The sequence below is a fragment of the Ptychodera flava genome, chromosome 11 (genome assembly GCF_041260155.1).
Source record: "Ptychodera flava strain L36383 chromosome 11, AS_Pfla_20210202, whole genome shotgun sequence".
NCBI classification, from domain to species: domain Eukaryota; kingdom Metazoa; phylum Hemichordata; class Enteropneusta; family Ptychoderidae; genus Ptychodera; species Ptychodera flava.
This window is the reverse complement of record NC_091938.1, coordinates 33,484,162-33,491,581: the sequence shown is the minus strand read 5'-3', so window position 1 is coordinate 33,491,581 and position 7,420 is coordinate 33,484,162. Positions and strand designations below refer to the sequence as shown.

Below are 7,420 nucleotides of genomic sequence, written 5' to 3'. Positions count from 1 at the left end.
TTTAATACTTTTAGCATTAGCATTTCTTTCCCTTTCATTTTCTCTGTACTCATCATCACACCGTCTCAATTTCATTGATGTCCTGTTTCTCTTGTTTTCAGTTTGTTTATACACATCATCAGCTCTCATAGTTTTCTTAGCATTGACATCTCTTTGCCTTTCAGTTTGTCTGTACAGCTCATCAGTTCTCATAATTTTCTTAGCATTCATATCTCTTTGCCTTTCAGTTTGCCTGTATGCTGGATCAGCTCGTTTATTTTGCTTGGCTGTTAAATCTCTTTGGTTTTCGCTTTGCCTAAACTCTATTTGTTCTCTCTTTTCTCTCTTGGCAATCATGTCTCTCTGTTTCTCTATTTCTCTATAATTTACACAATGTTCATTTTGCGGCATAGATTTCTCTGTTTGTACTGGTCCAAAACTGTTTACATTTATTGCTTGTGACAAATTTTGCTCTGTGCTTTGCAGAAAGTCATAGTGACCACTATCAATTTCTCCTTCAACACGGATTGCATGATACAAAAGATGTATACTTACAGAAGAATTACCAACAGTCTCTAATGGTTCACTTAAAGTGTCAAGATGAACTGCAATATTAATGTTATATGCAAGCGCTGCAGCATTTATTTCAATGTCCCCTCCATAAGTTGCATTACCTGGTTCAGATCTGGACATATACTGCCTATAGTCATCTTGAGAGACAATATGCCATCTTTCATATTCACCTTTAATTGGATCCTCATATCTGTCCCAATGTTCAATTACATAGTCAACAGTATGTACTCTTATTGCATGATGATGATCTTGTGTTCCATAGAGTCCTAGACTTATAGCACGGAACAAGCAATTACCATCACCTTCGACATTAACCTTTGTGTAACATCTGTGAGGAGTCTGCAACTGTCTTTTTCGTTGCATGTACAATTACCGTACTTCTTTCATTTTTTGCTTTTATGCTCAGTTTTTTTACTCTCATTGTACTTTTATAGTAACGTTGTGTTATGGGTGTGCTTAATATTATAATAAGTTCTTACAGTCAATTCAAGCACTTGTATAGGAAGAAAAATTAATAATTTGACTGATGTTGCTTATTGCTTCCTTGATTTCTTCTGATGCTATGAAAAGTGAAACCTTAAAAGTTGAAGTATTGATGAAAGAATGATTGTGTTTGTTGAGATTGTAGACTATGAATGTGTTATTGCTTGTCAATATTGTGCAGTTTTAGACGTTGAACCCTTTCACTACAAAATTTAGGTCCAACTTTATTGGGGAAGCTGGACCTAGACAGAAAAAAGCAGTTAAAAGGGTTGTCAGTAATAAGTAGACAATGATAGAATGTGGTATGACTGTTCTTGTTTATTATGAAGTAAATGAATGCCAATTTTCAGAAATTGTAGAGAAATGTCAGTCTTCCTTATATATTCAGTACGCTGAAGTAATTCTATTTGATTGCAAATAATCTGCCTGTAAACAATACTCTTGTTTCCTATCAGGAAGTAAATGATAGAGCACTAACTTGTGTGCTGTTAAATATTCACGGTATAATTTCACAATGTACACTGAGGAAGACAAAGACAAAACTTTACTGCCTTATTTTTTTTCTTCTGCAAGTTAATACTGAATATTATCAATGTCAAATCAGTTGTGATCTAAATGCAAAATTAACCACAACAGTGTTTGCTCAAAGTACTATCAGCAATGTTGTAACCAATGCTTGTTGACTATCAATTTGTGATCTTGAACGCGCCTCTACAGGCAGTCTGTACCGTCTATGGGCAACTGTGCCTCAACTGGGCAGTCTGTGCCTCTTATAGGCAAGTGATTGTGTTGTACCCTTTGGGCAAGTTATTGTTTGCGCCTCCTATGGGCAAATGATTATTGCGCCTCCTATGGGCAAGTTATTATTGCGCCCTTCGTATGGGCAAGTTATTATTGCGCCTCCTGTGGGCAAGTTATTGCTGTGCCTCCTATGGGCGAGTGAATGTCACCACGTATATGGCCTCCTGGTATAATCTGTTAAAGAAACAAAAAATCAAAGTAAGACATCCATTGCATCCTGTTAAATATACATATTTGTACCAGTGAAAAAAATTGGCAAAAAAGATGATTTGATGTTTTACAACATGTAAAGAACTTATTCCATTTTTTTCATGGAAATTATTGACCAACAAGTTCATCATTGATGACACGACACCATTCCTACAAAGGCAAGTTTGCATGACATTGGTCCAGGTATGTCAGACATATCTTTGTGAATGGCCACAAAATATAACATAATGGCTGCCTGATGGCATTGATAGTATCAAAGAACAAATTGAAATCGGTTGGGCATGTCTGAAATATCTACCTAGATGCCTGAATGCACACACAATGAAAAGCTGCATGGACTAACAAAGAATGGCAAAAGTGAATGAACTCACACAAAAAAATATGTGGATTTAATTGGAATGTCCTAATGAATGCCCTGTGGTGATGTAATCATCAATAGACCACTTCTGCAAATGAAAAAAACATAACACCAAGGATTAAAATGACCACTGTCATAAATTTTGTTGACTCCATGAAGTGCCATATCATTTACTAGAACAGTGATACAACATTATCGAAAGCTCTGTTAACATTTCTCACACAACTTCCATGTCCAACAATCTCTTCAAATAGCTATCTTAATGTTTTGATGTGTGTATGACATGTCATTTTGTTTTAATGAAATATAAGGGCAACACACGGATGTAAATCTCATCAAATTAAGTTTCTCTTTTAGGACCCATTTAAACCTCATTAGTTCACTCATAGAGTATACTTTTCATGAATAATAAATGAATTCATGGTTTATCATCACTTTGTCCTGTGACATTTCATCACATTACCATTTTGTCCTCATAATGATTCATTGAACACTCAAAGCTGGATAAGAAAGGGCACTAAAATTAATCTGCATATTACTAAACTTGTGTAATTTTTTACAAGCTGTACTTTAGAAAATTGTCAAAATTTACAGGATGGAAAGTCAGGAAATCTCCACACTACACACACACACTAATTGATCAGTTCCTACCAGCCGACAGGCTTTATTGATCTATCAACAATTACAGTGGTGGCCTACTACCAGGATCTTGCAAGCAATATTTGTCTGGAAGTTATGAATATGATGAATAAATGTCATTTTTTCATTATACAAGCCTTCCCACCTATGGGGTGGACCATTTGATATCCTGGGGGGGGGGGTCTGGAAGATTTTTGGGGGCATTTTACATTCTTATTCGCTTTTGATGGTAACGCATTTCCGAGCAAAGTCTTTGCCACTGAGTACCAACCATCGAAATTCAGTAGCTTGTCCCACATTATAGGAAACTAAAAAAGTATGTAAATGATCAGACATATTATTATGACGATATCATGAAAATATTACCTGAAACCCTTTCGGAGCACCACAACAGACCCTATACACAAACAATAATAGTAACTATTCATCATTGCTACCAGTGTACCTAGAATATCCATGTCCCCGCGACATCTACGAGAACGAAAACTATTGCCCAATCTAAAATCCCTAACCCTAATCTATGGCTTTGCCACGACAAAATTAGGTGCCACGACAAAATTAGCCTAACCAGCCTATGACTCTCGTCGATTGTCACAAACAATCTTTACGTGGACTATTTTTATGAAATAGTAATAACATTGACACCAGTCAAGTTGTTATTCTTCGTGCAGGACCTCTCGTGTACGCTAAGGGATACGCTGTCGGGCCGGACCCACGTGGGTTTTGGAGACAGTGCAGCGTACACAGAAATCTACCCGACCTAGCTAGCTCTGCGTACCGTGCTGTGTGTTTCAGGTGTTACACGGCCCCACCACATCTAATGGATGAATTCTACAGAGGAGCCAGCGTAGCTGACATTGGCGCACGCCAAGAAAACATTTAATCACAGAACAGTGAAGCGTAAAGTAATGGATTCTTTCAATCATGCTACAGACTTTTAAGGTTTGTGACAGAGGGCCTTGTCTGCCTTCTTACAATGAAGCAACTACAGCTGTCATCTCTGAACAGTCGACCCAAGACTCACTTTATAATGAGCCAACAAACGTGCGCCAGAAAATCTCAAAAGCCGTTGCTCAAAAAATATGGGTCTAAATGAATACAAAGGATTTGGAAGACCTCATTAGACTAGATGAAAGATGTGATGATGTAGATGATAGTGGCGGGGGCCGTGTAACGCCCGAAACACACAGCAGGGTACGCAGGGCAAGAGCCGACCGTACAAATCTATGCCATGAAAAAGTCAAGTTCGGAACTACAGCTCCCAGTCGCGATCGAGTCACAGTCGCGCTCCTTCTCAATTCTTTTGATGCATGTACCGTACTATTCACTTTCTCAACCGTAAACTCAAAGCGTCCAAGTCAAATCGTGGTATCGAACAAAGGTGCATACATCAAATCACGACATAGAATCAACACATCACACACAAATTACTTTGAATTACTTACCGACACCACACCGACAGTCCATCAAAATCACGCTTCAGAATTTGTACAGCAAAAGCCGGATAAGCGTACTCACAGCACAGAAAGGCTGTGGAGACAAGCGAAGAACTATGTGCTCGTTATGATACGGCGGTATAACTTGATTTACGCGACGATGGCGGGAGACGAATATACAAGTACAGTAAGTGCAGTAAGACTGGCTTTATGCCGCTAGGGTTTGTGGGTAAAATGTATCCAGCTGTAGCCAACCTGGACAAGCACATTTCACAGCGCCCTCAAACAGTCGATTGTTTTCACTTGTCATACGCGGCGTAACAGAAAAATTAAAACTTTCATAACTTCATTAATATCCAAGCCACGCCCACCAAAACCTTTTCAGTTCTAGCCATTTGAATTCTGAAGATGTCTACAAATTTGACTGAAATACGTTCAGCCGTTTTTGAGAAAATGGACCAACAGACAGACAGACAGACACACAGACAGACATCGCTGCGACATATGCTCACGTGTTCACACGTGAGCAAAAAAGTGGTAAAATGAGTCTATTAGGTTTTGATGTACGTATTTAAACAACACAAGTAAATGTCATGAAAGTCTCATGATACATGGAAGAAATGAAAGGAAATCTTTACCATAGATTGAACAATGGTGTGGTATTTATAGTTTGGATGCTTTCAATTTGTTTGCATTTGCCATAAATACATTGGTTTACTATTGCTTAAAGGCACTGTTCACAATCCCTGGGATCGCCTTTGTTCTAGTCTGTAAGAGGATTATGGGGGAGTGATAGCCTTTTGTTTTCCATTGAAATTGTAATCTGGTGGGTAAATTTTCTGATGAGATAATCTGGTGCCAACAAATGTCTTTAACCCTTTTCCTGCCAAGTCCATATTTCACAATCAGGTCAAGATGGTTAAAATTAATGAAACACAACATATTCCATATGGTGTATTTTAACATAATACTGTACTTTTGAAGGCTGTTGAAAACATAAATACTGTAAACTTGATTTTTTTTGGACTAAAGATGCTATAATATACCAAGCCAAGTGGGTGAAAATACGTCATGTTTTGGCTCAATACCGCTTTTTACTGACCTGGCTTATGGGGAAGCAGCGTTCTCACCAGGCCGCGATTCCGCGACATTCTCGCGTATATTTCTGCTTTGTCGCGGATTTCTTGGCCGTGCGCGCCAATAGTGGCGCGCCTTTGAAATAATAAACTTTCGTGGAGCCAGCCGTATGGCCGGCCGGCCGTATCATACAGCCAGTACTTCTCACCATAGACGTAAATGATTGACGCGAGTAATTACACTTCCTGGTTGAAACCGAGGCAATCTGGAAGCAATGCCCGTCAGAGGGCGTACTTAAACCACAGTCACTTGTGATTCGATACACGATGGCCGATGTGTAGTATGCATTACGTATACCACACAGCGGCCGTTGCGTATTGAACCACAAGAGACTGTGGTAGTCTGACGCACTGGACGTGTTCGCGTTGCATGCATACCGGTGTGTCCGCGGAATTCGCTGAAGCTGGAGGCGTCATGGGCACGATCAATATTTTCATAGGCTACGACAATAATAATCCGAACTACGAAAACACAAGAATGAAGTATATCCTAGCTAAGGAATTACATGAACATTTTTCGAAAACAACCAACTCGAAGCGAAGCCGGTCGCATTATACCGTGGGTTCCGCATGGCAACCAGGGTATGGTCGGGCGCGACGTTATAGTGTTCGTACCGTTGAGATTCAGTCGATTTTTGTTCTTGAAAAATAACGCAACTTTGTCTGAGATAATTTTTAGGTCTTTGCTATGTTTGAAATCATGTATAAACTTCGCGGGACGTACGTGTTGTGTGATGTCATCAGGCATTTGCTCCGTTCCTCGCCTACGCGACCTAGTACCTACGACTGGAAATGATTGACAACTTGCCCACTGCCGTTGATGATTATTCCAAAAGTAGTTCAGAGGTTTAAAGGTGGAATAGTTGGAGAAAAGTTCTCTTATTTTGCAAAATATTATCAATTCTTGGCTTGCGCTTGTGATAAGTATATTATTCTAGGTGAACTCATACCGGTACGTGAGAACATAGATGTCTTTTTTCCATGCTTCGATCAATTGGCAAAATTTGTAGCCTTGGCTGGCGACCGAAATTTCACGTCAAAATGTGATGATTGTTTACAAACATCATAGGGATATGTTTCCTAATCTAAATAGATGCCATAGCACCGACTTGGCCTGTTCCTTCTACTGACTGTGAAAGGGGATTTTCAGATTAAGTGTGCAAAACAACATAACTCATGACAGAAATCAACTTGGAGCTGAACGGCTGGACACTCCAGCAACTATTATGGTAGAGGGCCCCGAAATGGACTTTCACACTGGAAAGAACAAAAGTCCCATAGACTTTTCATTAAAAGGCACTGATATTCAATATCAGTTGATATGTTTACCGAGTGTTTATAAAAAAGTTAAGCTGAATGAGTTGTTGAGTCCTTTATTTTTCCATACATAGAATAAGGTTCGTTATATTTGCAGTTTGACTCTTTTAACATATTTATATAACAATGTCTCCCAAAAATAATCTGTTGTCCCGCTATTTTTGGTCAGCGGGACAAAATGTCCCACAACTTTTTTTTCTGGTGAGAACACTGGGGAAGTGATACTGTCTGGCAGGAAAAGGGTTAAGGTGCTAAGGTCAGAGGGTTGAATTTTGTTGGTGTCCTCATGACACTTGCATGCAACTGTTGCATTTGTGGAGCTATCAATGATTACTGCAACTGTGGCGCTTGCATGTGACACACATCGGCCATTTTGCAAATCATGAGCTGGTATCAGTCTAAGAAGTTTCCAAACACTGCATTGTATGAATATTGCACTGGCATCCTGGTCACGTGTGTACAGTATCTATCTAGTAAGGAAAATACAA

The 7,420-nt window shown here is 39.2% G+C and overlaps 1 long non-coding RNA gene across 1 annotated transcript; it reads right to left on the bottom strand.

Moving 5' to 3' along the window:
* Positions 1–1,333: 1,333 nt before the first annotated feature.
* On the bottom strand, positions 1,334–4,641 carry LOC139144125 (uncharacterized). The gene is made up of 3 exons (XR_011554750.1): positions 4,489–4,641; positions 2,418–2,492; positions 1,334–2,010 (listed from the first exon to the last, which is right to left on the bottom strand). It is a non-coding gene; the product is annotated as an uncharacterized lncRNA (long non-coding RNA).
* Between the last annotated feature and the right edge of the window lie 2,779 nt (positions 4,642–7,420).